Consider the following 9816-nt stretch of genomic DNA (forward strand, 5'->3'; position numbering starts at 1 on the left):
CGTGTGAATTTTGAAGAATTATTTTTTATAACATGGTAACAACTAAATGGGTTATTTTATTTTTCTATAACATGGTAATAAAAATTGTAGTATGTTTTATAACATGGTAACAAGTGTAATTATGTGTATTATTATTATGTGTGATAAAATATACACACATAATAATAATATAATCATGTAATGAAAAAATCTATTAAGCATGAATAAGTTTAATCTGGTTCACAGATATTTCTGAACAAATCTAATTTATTATAACTTCAGTTAAAAAAAAGAGAAAAAAATAAACAAGTTGCAAATTCCAACTTCAACTTTGAATAGTTCTGGGTAAACTCTGCCATCCGACTTCTGGAGACTTATAAGAAGTATTTACTAACTTCATGCCATCTTTAATTACAACGTTGGTTAAGTCCTGGGGGACATGCATGCATGGTCGCTACAGGATACAATGGAACAACACTACAGCCACCCCAGCAACACTTTGATCCCTCGTTTCCCTTCCACTTCTTCCAAGCTATTTCATTAGTGATATTTGCCCTTTTCACGATGGGGACTAATTCGGAGAAGAAGTCCACATAAAAAAAATATGTTTTGTTCATTTTGATGAGCAAGTTAAAGTGGCATGAATTAAGATCCATGGGATTGTCTCCCAACTTTATTCCTAAAACTGTCAGTCATAACAATAACTGCTATAATAACCTTTGGTCCAGGGCTAGGCTACTACTTAACAGGCCAGACCAAATAACAAATAGTCTGCCAATTCTTTACTGACCAACACACATACTAAACACACACAGACACACACACACACACACACTGACCCACGCAGCTAGCAGCAGCTACAGCAGCAGCAGCCCGATCGAGGCTAACAACACACAAAAAGTAATGCGACCAGGCTACATTATATTGAGCTGTCTCCAATAGTACAGCAGGCCCTGTCATGCCAACCGCTGTAACAACACACACCACACACGGACGCACGCGCACACACACAGCAACTACTGTATTGACACACACAACACAGTATGCTAGGAAGCTTTAGCTACTTTTTCCACCCTCTCTCCCCTCCTGATCAGCTCCTTATCGGACTCTGGTATTAATAAGATCCACTTACAGACAACAAGCTCCAGCGGTCTTCCTCCTCCGTCTCCCTCTTCTTTGCTTCTCCCCTCGTCGGTCAGGATCCTCCCAGGTTTCCGCTCTTCCTCGGGAGAGACCGACGAAACTAGAACTAGAATGACTTCTTTTACTACACACTAAATTTCCATAACAAGCTGCCGAGGAAGCAGCAGCCAGCCAGCCCAGCAGCCCTGGCTGGCGGAGCAGGACGTTGCGGCGGACAGATGTTTCCGAGCTGTTGCTGCTTTGCCTGCCTTCAACTCTCTACGAGGAAGGAGAAAACACTTGACTGGCAGCGAGGAGAAGCCAATGGAGCCGCCGGTTGAGAAGGAGAAGTGAAGGCGAATTGGAAGCGGCGGCCCTCGGACAGAGGCGAGGAGGAGGGATGAAGTGTTGTGTGTTCTCTCTCGGTCGGTGTAGTAGGTTGGTTGACACCACCACCAGCCCACAGCAGCAGCAGCAGCAGCGGTGAGAAAGCAGAATTAATGAAATAAAAAAAGGGCCAACGCCGACTGGTTGTGCGAGAGAGAGAAGCAGCGAGGCGGACTGAGTGAGTGAGTGAGTGGCGCAGAGGGGAGCGAGGAGCACCGAGCAGCGCGGTGCGCCTTGGGTACTGTAGTCTGAGGAGGGAGGAGGAGGAGGGGTTTGAAGTGAACAGGTGCACCACCACCTTGAAGGAGGAAGCCCCGTTTGTCGAACACTGTTTCCCAAACAACAGTGGGTGGTGGGGAGTTGGGGAACCATTTGTGAATTTTCATTTTGACACTCTGAAGAGTTCAAGAACTAATAAGGCAGTGGTTCTCTAACTTTGACATTTGAAGGTCTCCCCTTAACTTTGACAGTGTACAAACGGGTCCATTTGGTTCCATTTGTATACTGTTAAAGTTACAGACTTGCAAGGGTCAATTTAGATCCTCATAAAGGAACCTAGAGAGTCCCAAAATGCACTTTGAGAACCACTGTAATAAGGCACTGTTTCTCAAACTTTTACATTTCAAGGTCTCCCCTTAATTCTGGACCCTAACTAACGGGTCAATTTGGTTCCATTTGTACACTGTCTGAGTTACAGTCCATTTAGACCCCCCTAAAGGAACCCACAGAGTCCCTGGAATCCACTTTGAGATAAGGGCCCATTTGGTTACCGACTCTCTCTATCATTTAGCTGGGGACCACCTGGAACCCCCTCAAGGACCACTTGTGGTCCCCGGACCACTGGTTGAAAAACACTGGTCTAGAAGTGTGGGAGTGCGATGAAATGACGTGATGGGAATAATCGAAAACTTTGAGAGGTTACATGCATAAAAAGTCATTTTCTTTGTTTTGACCCCACCTCCATCATCCCATTCCATCATCCCAGGACCCAGCACCTTCAATTAGACTATAGATGAAAAACAGTTGCTGCTATTAATATGCTATTACCCTTAGGCTAATCAAGGTCCCATATAGGTCTATATGACCCGCCCCTCCTGAAAATTATTCATGGATGTAGGCCTACTATAACTTCAAATTAAGTATCATAATTTTATACAGACAGTTACACATTCGTAGCTGCTCTGCAGATATACAAGCTTCAATCAAAACACATTGACCATTATAGGATCATGATGATAACCTAGCAAAATAAAGACTCTCTGTTCAATAACGAAAGGTAGACTATACATCACATTTGCCTTAGTAATCTTTTTACTTATTTTCATTCCTAAAGTCTAACCAGTAAATTAGTTGCCATTGCTAATGGATAGGCCTAAAGTAATTAATTGAATTCACACATCCGGTATCATTGAATTCACACATCCGGTATCATAGCTCCAGTATAGGACAGACTGAAATGCAAATGAATGATGACCCTGTTATACATGTTTTAGTTTGGGGATTACAATGCCTTCTTTGTTCATACATTGAAATACAGTTACACCTGAAACTGAATACCACTACATTAGACCCATAGAAAATTGGTTGGATGGACAGAAATACATTTTATTGGCTTATTGAAAATATTGCCCAATAGGAAATAACAATACAGTTTTCCTGTTTACTGAGGAAATGGGAGCTTGAATATAAGAATGACGTGGCTTCTTGAGTTTTTCAGTGATTCCAGTGAAGCAAGAAATGCAGCAATGCTGTTCACTGTAAATATTTTCTCTGTAGTGAACGAATGAATGAGTGAGTGTCCATCACTCAGAAAATCCCATGTGAACTGTATATTTTTTCTCTTCTTATTTTTTCTCTTCTCTTCTTTTCTTTTTTTTGCGCTCTGTACCCAGCTTTTATATTGTTTTGTTACTGACAGATGCCAGGCTGTCTGTGCCAAAAACAGCAGTTAGACAGATATTTGGAGTGATATTTACTACTATAAAATCCTCAATGTTAATTTAACTCTGAGAGTGGAGCATTTGGTTGCATTTGTACACTTTCTTAGTTAGGTAAATTAAGACTGAGGATTTTTATTCTGCTCCCTGCCCATATTGCATGCTATTGCTAAAAAAGATGAAAACAATGGAATGATAGAAAGACCTCCACCGTCCAAGAAAATGGCTGTTGTTTTTAGATAAACAACAGCAACAACAATAGATTAAGAAAGATTGATATCTTAGATACACCCATCTGTTTTGGTAGAACAGGCTTACTTTAAACGAATGCATTGTCCTATTATTTCAACTGCATCTACTGAGATTTCATATTTCAGTTTGCTGATCAAAATATACAGTATGTACACATGTTGGCATCAGATTGGCATGGACTGGTTATCTCATGCTCTGAGCTGGTCTTCTACTTTCCGCCTCTTGAGGTCACTATAGATTCCAAGTTTTACACCAGTCAGAGAGTCTCTCTCTCTCTCTCTCTCTCTCTCTCTCTCTCTCTCTCTCTCTCTCTCTCTCTCTCGCACTCTCTCTCTCTCTCTCTCTCTCTCTCTCTCTCTCTCTCTCTCTCTGCTGCTCTGCCTTTGTTCTGTCTTTATCTGTTTCTCTAAAGTCATCTCTCTACTTTCTCTATACACTATTATGTATGTATATGTGACACTTGGCAAAGTGACAAAGGCTGTTGAAAATATAATTAAGTTACACCCACCTGTGATATTTCTCCTACTGCATTAGCACTGCGTCTTTGATCATTACAACTGTGCTGCTTTACTGGACAATGGCTTGTGGGGCGTAAATGCCCCCAGGATGGCTGTGGGTACTGCAGGTTATTTTGTAGTGTACTGTGCATAGATTTTATATTGCATTGATGTATCTGTTCTGTTGGTCATTTAAATACTGTTATATTTGTTTTTGCTCTTACTTAGTTTTTTAATTTGCAACATAAGCCACTAAAAGTGACTTTAGTGATTTGTGAAAGATCAATTAGACAGAACTGTAACATGACAATCTATACCCTCACCTTAGGGCTGGGCGGTAGCTTAGCTGTAAGTAGGCTATAGCCGCTATAGCTTAACTACATATCCCAGTAGCTTGTGGGAGACTTCACACAGTCTCCAGCCCGCTTACTGTATCCGGTAGTGAGGACTATTGCACTATATAAGAGGGTCACACATACACAAAACTGCACCATTTCCGTATCCACTCTCTAGACCCAGATCGGATGAGCAATCTGCAAAGCGAATTGAGCCCAGTCTAGCACTCAGCTGTCAATCAAGACTATCTTGTGCACAGCATGCACATACAGCCACGAGAAGAGGTGCAATCAGCCAGAGTAACTGTAAATATTGTTCAGGGCCTTTTTTCCCACCAAGCTAGCTACAGCTTGACAAAAGCTACATCATGACTATACTATACTGTATTTTCAGTGGCACAGCAACATAAAATAGCACAACAGATGAGTTTCAAGGGCAGTTTAATCCAGACAGTGAAAATTCATGTGTAGCTTTTACACAGTCATATGTTTTATTCAATCAATCAATGTCATAGTTCAACAGGTGCGTAGTGATGTTTTGATGTGCCGTTGTTTCGAGCGGCCAGTAGTCCGAATCGCTGGTGAACGCTAACCTGCCATCGCGGGTGAACGCTAACCTGCCGACGTTGGTGAACACTAACCTACCAACGCAGGTGAATGCTCAGACAATGGGTACAACCGGTATTGCATAACCGGGTGGGGCATTCATCAACTTGCATTGTTCCTGAGTCTAAGGCAGTGTCCATACGAAAACGAATTTGAGTGATTCCTCACTAGTTCTTTATCGTTTAGACCTTTCTGCCACACGGAGCCAGCGTCTTGGGTGACCTGAGGACGGTGCAGTCGCGTCTCCGTACAGCCGAATAGGCCTACACATAATTCCTGAAACTATGACGTTGCATCACAACCGCTTTCTAACCTGCATGCGCTGAGACGTAGGCCTACTTGCCGTTCTCAGTGGTTTCATTTAGACACTTGCATTTCTTGAGACGATTCCGTCTGTACAGTAAACTTTTTGGAAATGACTCAGTGTATTGTCTTCGTGTATATGGAGCGTAACTATAAATCATGCGAACTCTCTGTCTCATAAGGTCCATTTGGTTCCATTTGTATACTGTCAAAGTTACAGACTTGCAAGGGTCAATTTAGATAATCATAAAGGAACCTAGAGAGTCCCAAAAGAGTTACAGTCCATTTAGACCCCCCTAAAGGAACCCACAGAGTCCCCGGAATCCACTTTGAGAAACACTGACTGTAATGAGGGCCCATTTGGTTACCAACTCTCTCTATCATCTAGCTGGGGACCACCTGGAACCCCCCTCAAGGACCACTGGTGTGTGTATGTCATAAAGCGGGTGCCGTCCGACCTCAAATTTGGTGTGTGTGTGTGTGTGTGTGTGTGTGTGTGTGTGTGTGTGTGTGTGTGTGTGTGTGTGTGTGTGTGTGTGTGTGTGTGTGTGTGTGTGTGTGTGTGCGTGTGTGTGTGTGTGTGTGTGTGTGTGTGTGTGTTTGCCAGCAATGCCCCTGGGGTGTGTAGTGCAGAGTGAATTCAATCGGACTGACGGTTGTTGAGAACTGAAAGCACACAAATCTCTGTATCTGTATACTCTGTGGAGAATTCACGTTTGTGGGGGTGTACGCATCAGCTTCCCTGAATGGCCGAGCTTTGCATCATCGACAACCCAACGTCAGCAGTTCCTGACTTGCATCATTCCCGAGTAGGCCGTGCCCGTTTCTAACTGTGGTAGTGGTATACTGCACTGGGAAAACGGGTGAGTACTCTGACAACATGTCCAATCATTGGTTATTGCATAACCTGGTGGGGCATGAATTCCCAGCTTGCATCCTTGCTGATTCCCGACTTGTAGAGGTCTACAGTAAGTGATAATTCAATATTTTTTGATGCCTGCCAATCACCACTGCTTCCAGTGATTGGTTGGAGAAGACTAAAAGACACATGTGGTCAACCGCAATTGGAGATAAGCCGTCCACTCACACATGCGCTCAGTGTTGTTCTTAGTCCGTGTGTTGTGAGTCTGCATGGTGCCACAGAAGCCAGGTTTTTGTATGAGTCATGTTTTGGTAGATTAGAGAAATGTTTGGTTTTTGTTTTACTTTTTTATGTGTTTGTTAAGTTAGTGTCTCAAAATCCAGGTTAGGTTTAGGATGATTATGATTATTTATTTGAAGTGCTCACATGTTTTTGTTTAAATTATTTGGTTTTACTTTTACACGTGGGTATTTATTTACATAAATTAAAATGGGTTTGACTCCCAATCTTTTATGTTGCATATCCCTTTCGCACCACAAGGCACAATCAGTGGTGATTCTGGGAGGCTGTGAGAAATGCAAAAGTAATATCACTAGTGTAACTGTAACAAAAGGAGAAAATAAAGTACATGCGGGTGTAATGCAATACGTAAGGGATAATGAATGGCTCCACTGTGATTGCCTGTGAATGACGATATATAACAGACCGACGGCCTGGAGTTATCAGGCGGATGGGATGTTATATATCGTCATTCACCAAGGAGCCATTCATTATCCCGCTTATTACCCTAAATAAAATTTATAATTTGACTCAAAACTAAAAACAAAACAAAGTATATCCTTGTTTACAGACGGCTGGAAGTGTTGCACAAGTATTGCGCTGGGCGTCCCCCCAGCGTGACATGGTCGCCTTGGAAAACAAGGAAGTGCTGATTAGATAGAATCCATTTTCTGATATTATCTATTTCTCACTTAAAATATTTTTAAAAACATTCTTGAGAGCAACATTTAGTTCTAAATGTCGCCGTGTGTTTGTTTACATGGCTGACATGTTGGATACAGCACAAGATTCACGCAGTGCAGCTTGACTGCAGCAGGTGCTCTGAGTCTTTGATTAGGCAGTGGTCTGTTATAGAGCGGAGCGGTCTGTTATCCAGAAATAACAGACCGCTGATTTCAGCAACTGACCAATCAGAATCAAGCATTCAAACAAGCCGGGTAATAAATGCCATTATTAATGCATTCATTTAGTTATTTCATGCATTATTATTTCAAATAATTAGTCATTTGTAATAAATTGTCATGAAGCTAATGTTGACAAAATAAACTACCTGCTGGAAAGTGAACAATGTGTGTAGGATGTTAGGCCTATTGTAAGAATATATATACTATTAGATAAATTAATTAAATAAAATATGGATTATGGATAAAATCCATAACCAAAATAAGAGACACGAGCCAAAGGACGTATATCTTAGATTGCTGTATTGAGGAGAGACAGACAAAGAGACAAACAGTTCTAAATCTCTCCCCACCCTAACGGCAGGACAGAGGATTCTCTCTCTCCCAAAATGGGAGTTTAACATGTATATAAAGAGTACAGTTTATGACAGTAAGAAGCGTGGAACTTATTCATTCGTTCCCATATCATAACAAGGAAGTAGTAGGAACTCATTGATTCGTTCCTATATCATAACAAGGAAGTAACAGGAAGAAAGTGACACGTAGTGTTGGTAATTTTCCACCACTCGTGACTTATATCATAGTATCACAGTATATCAAAACATGATTCTATTCAGGGCATTCAAAGTTATTATGACCTTTAATCAGTTTGCCTGAACCTACAGTATGCGACCAAAATGTGGTCTCTTATACTGTGAGTTCAGTTCATAATAATATCTTATATGGTCATATGAGCTTCATACACCAATAACATAATTATGTATCATAATTTATCCTAACAATCTATCCTTTTAATTTTTGTATGAGGTTCATATGACCTCCATATTAAACATTTTATCAGGGTAATAATAATAATAATATTATGAAGACTTTAATAATATTTATAAATTCAAATTTTCAAAAGAGAACTGTAATAAATCCTTAAAGTTAAAGAAATGTGACACATCATTCATCGTTTCTTACAGATGAATGAAGACAGAATTAAAATTGAATAAACAGATAAAAATAAAGAATAAAGAATGAAAAATGAAAAAAGAAAATATGAGTTGATCGGATGACCATTGATCGGATGACGATGATGACGATGATGATGATGAGGGTGATGATGATGACGTGGTGATGTTGACGTTGACGTTGGGGCATTGTAGAGACGTGAGGGAGGAGGACGCAGGATGCAGTTGATGTGGGGTCGTTCTTCTGGGTCTCAGGTGATTCCTAGGGGGGACGAAGACTTGGCCAGTTTACTGTTTCAACAACAATTTAGTTCATCATGATAGTGTTTGTACTACACATGGCATCAACAACAGTGCAACAGAATTCTCACCGACAAGGCACGATTTTTACATCGTGCCGCTGCGGTTGATTGGCTCGTGCACTGGTCTGGCCGGGCCTCAGGTCGTGGTTCGTCTGCACCCCATCTCAGTCAGGTGGTTCTCAGTTGACCCGATTCTCCTCCTTCCCCACACTGCCTTCCTCCTCTCTCCGTCAGCGTCAACCCATGAAACAGAAATATTTCAAATTAAGTTTCAAATAAATCTTAAATCGATGAAAAACCAAATTAAATAAATTAAAATCAAATCAAAATGAAATTAAAATCAAAATGAATCCTTAAACACTCCCCTTTTGTTACAACTTATAGTTGTGACATAACAGTTATAATAAAATAATTTAAATTATTGAAATCAATGAAATGAGCTTTAAATCATACACTACAGTACAGTACAGTAGCAGCTTGGGCACAGGGGAGACAAACAGTTGAAACTGTCAGTGATAAGTAATACGCCTCAGGGGCGAGAAGCGACCTTGTGTCCTTCTCAACAATGGGATCTAATTTGGTTGTTATGGTAACCTGGGACATGACGTTCCCAACAGAGCTTTATGGGTAATGAAGTCTTCACAGTAAATGTATTCATAATAAGACAGGATAGAACCAAAACAAAATACCATAGACAGTAAACAATCAGAACGTTTACGAAAAATAGGAGAAAGGAAAGTCTAAACAGACATGTTCCCAAAACAATTCTCTCACACACAGACCATCTGACCTTGAAGGCTCCAGGTGGTTTCTCAGACAGGCACACATACGCACACACCTCAAACAGGCATGAATCATAGTCACATGCACGCTCACGCACACACTCACACAAGAGTGATGGAGAGGGAGTGGAACAGATAAGGGGTTAAAGCGACATTTACGCACACACACAGGCACATGCCCGTACTCACACATACAGTACTGGAGCGGCACGCACATTGACCAAGAGAGAGGGGGGGGTGGAGCTCACACATTCCCCCTCTACCTCACACGCACATGCATGCACGCACGCACACATACTGTATAACAAACTCATACTC

At 41.3% G+C, this 9816-nt stretch overlaps 1 protein-coding gene across 1 annotated transcript in view; it reads right to left on the reverse strand.

Moving 5' to 3' along the window:
• Nucleotides 1-1627, reverse strand: part of zbtb18 (zinc finger and BTB domain containing 18) — a 7900-nt gene extending 6273 nt beyond the window's left edge. Inside the window, exon 1 of the mRNA XM_080739749.1 lies at nt 1112-1627. The gene's annotated coding sequence lies outside the window, so the exon portion shown is untranslated. The remainder of the gene's footprint in view (nt 1-1111) is intronic.
• Between the last annotated feature and the right edge of the window lie 8189 nt (nt 1628-9816).

This window comes from Nannobrachium achirus, assembly GCF_963921795.1.
Source record: "Nannobrachium achirus genome assembly, chromosome: 13".
NCBI classification, from domain to species: Eukaryota; Metazoa; Chordata; class Actinopteri; order Myctophiformes; family Myctophidae; genus Nannobrachium; species Nannobrachium achirus.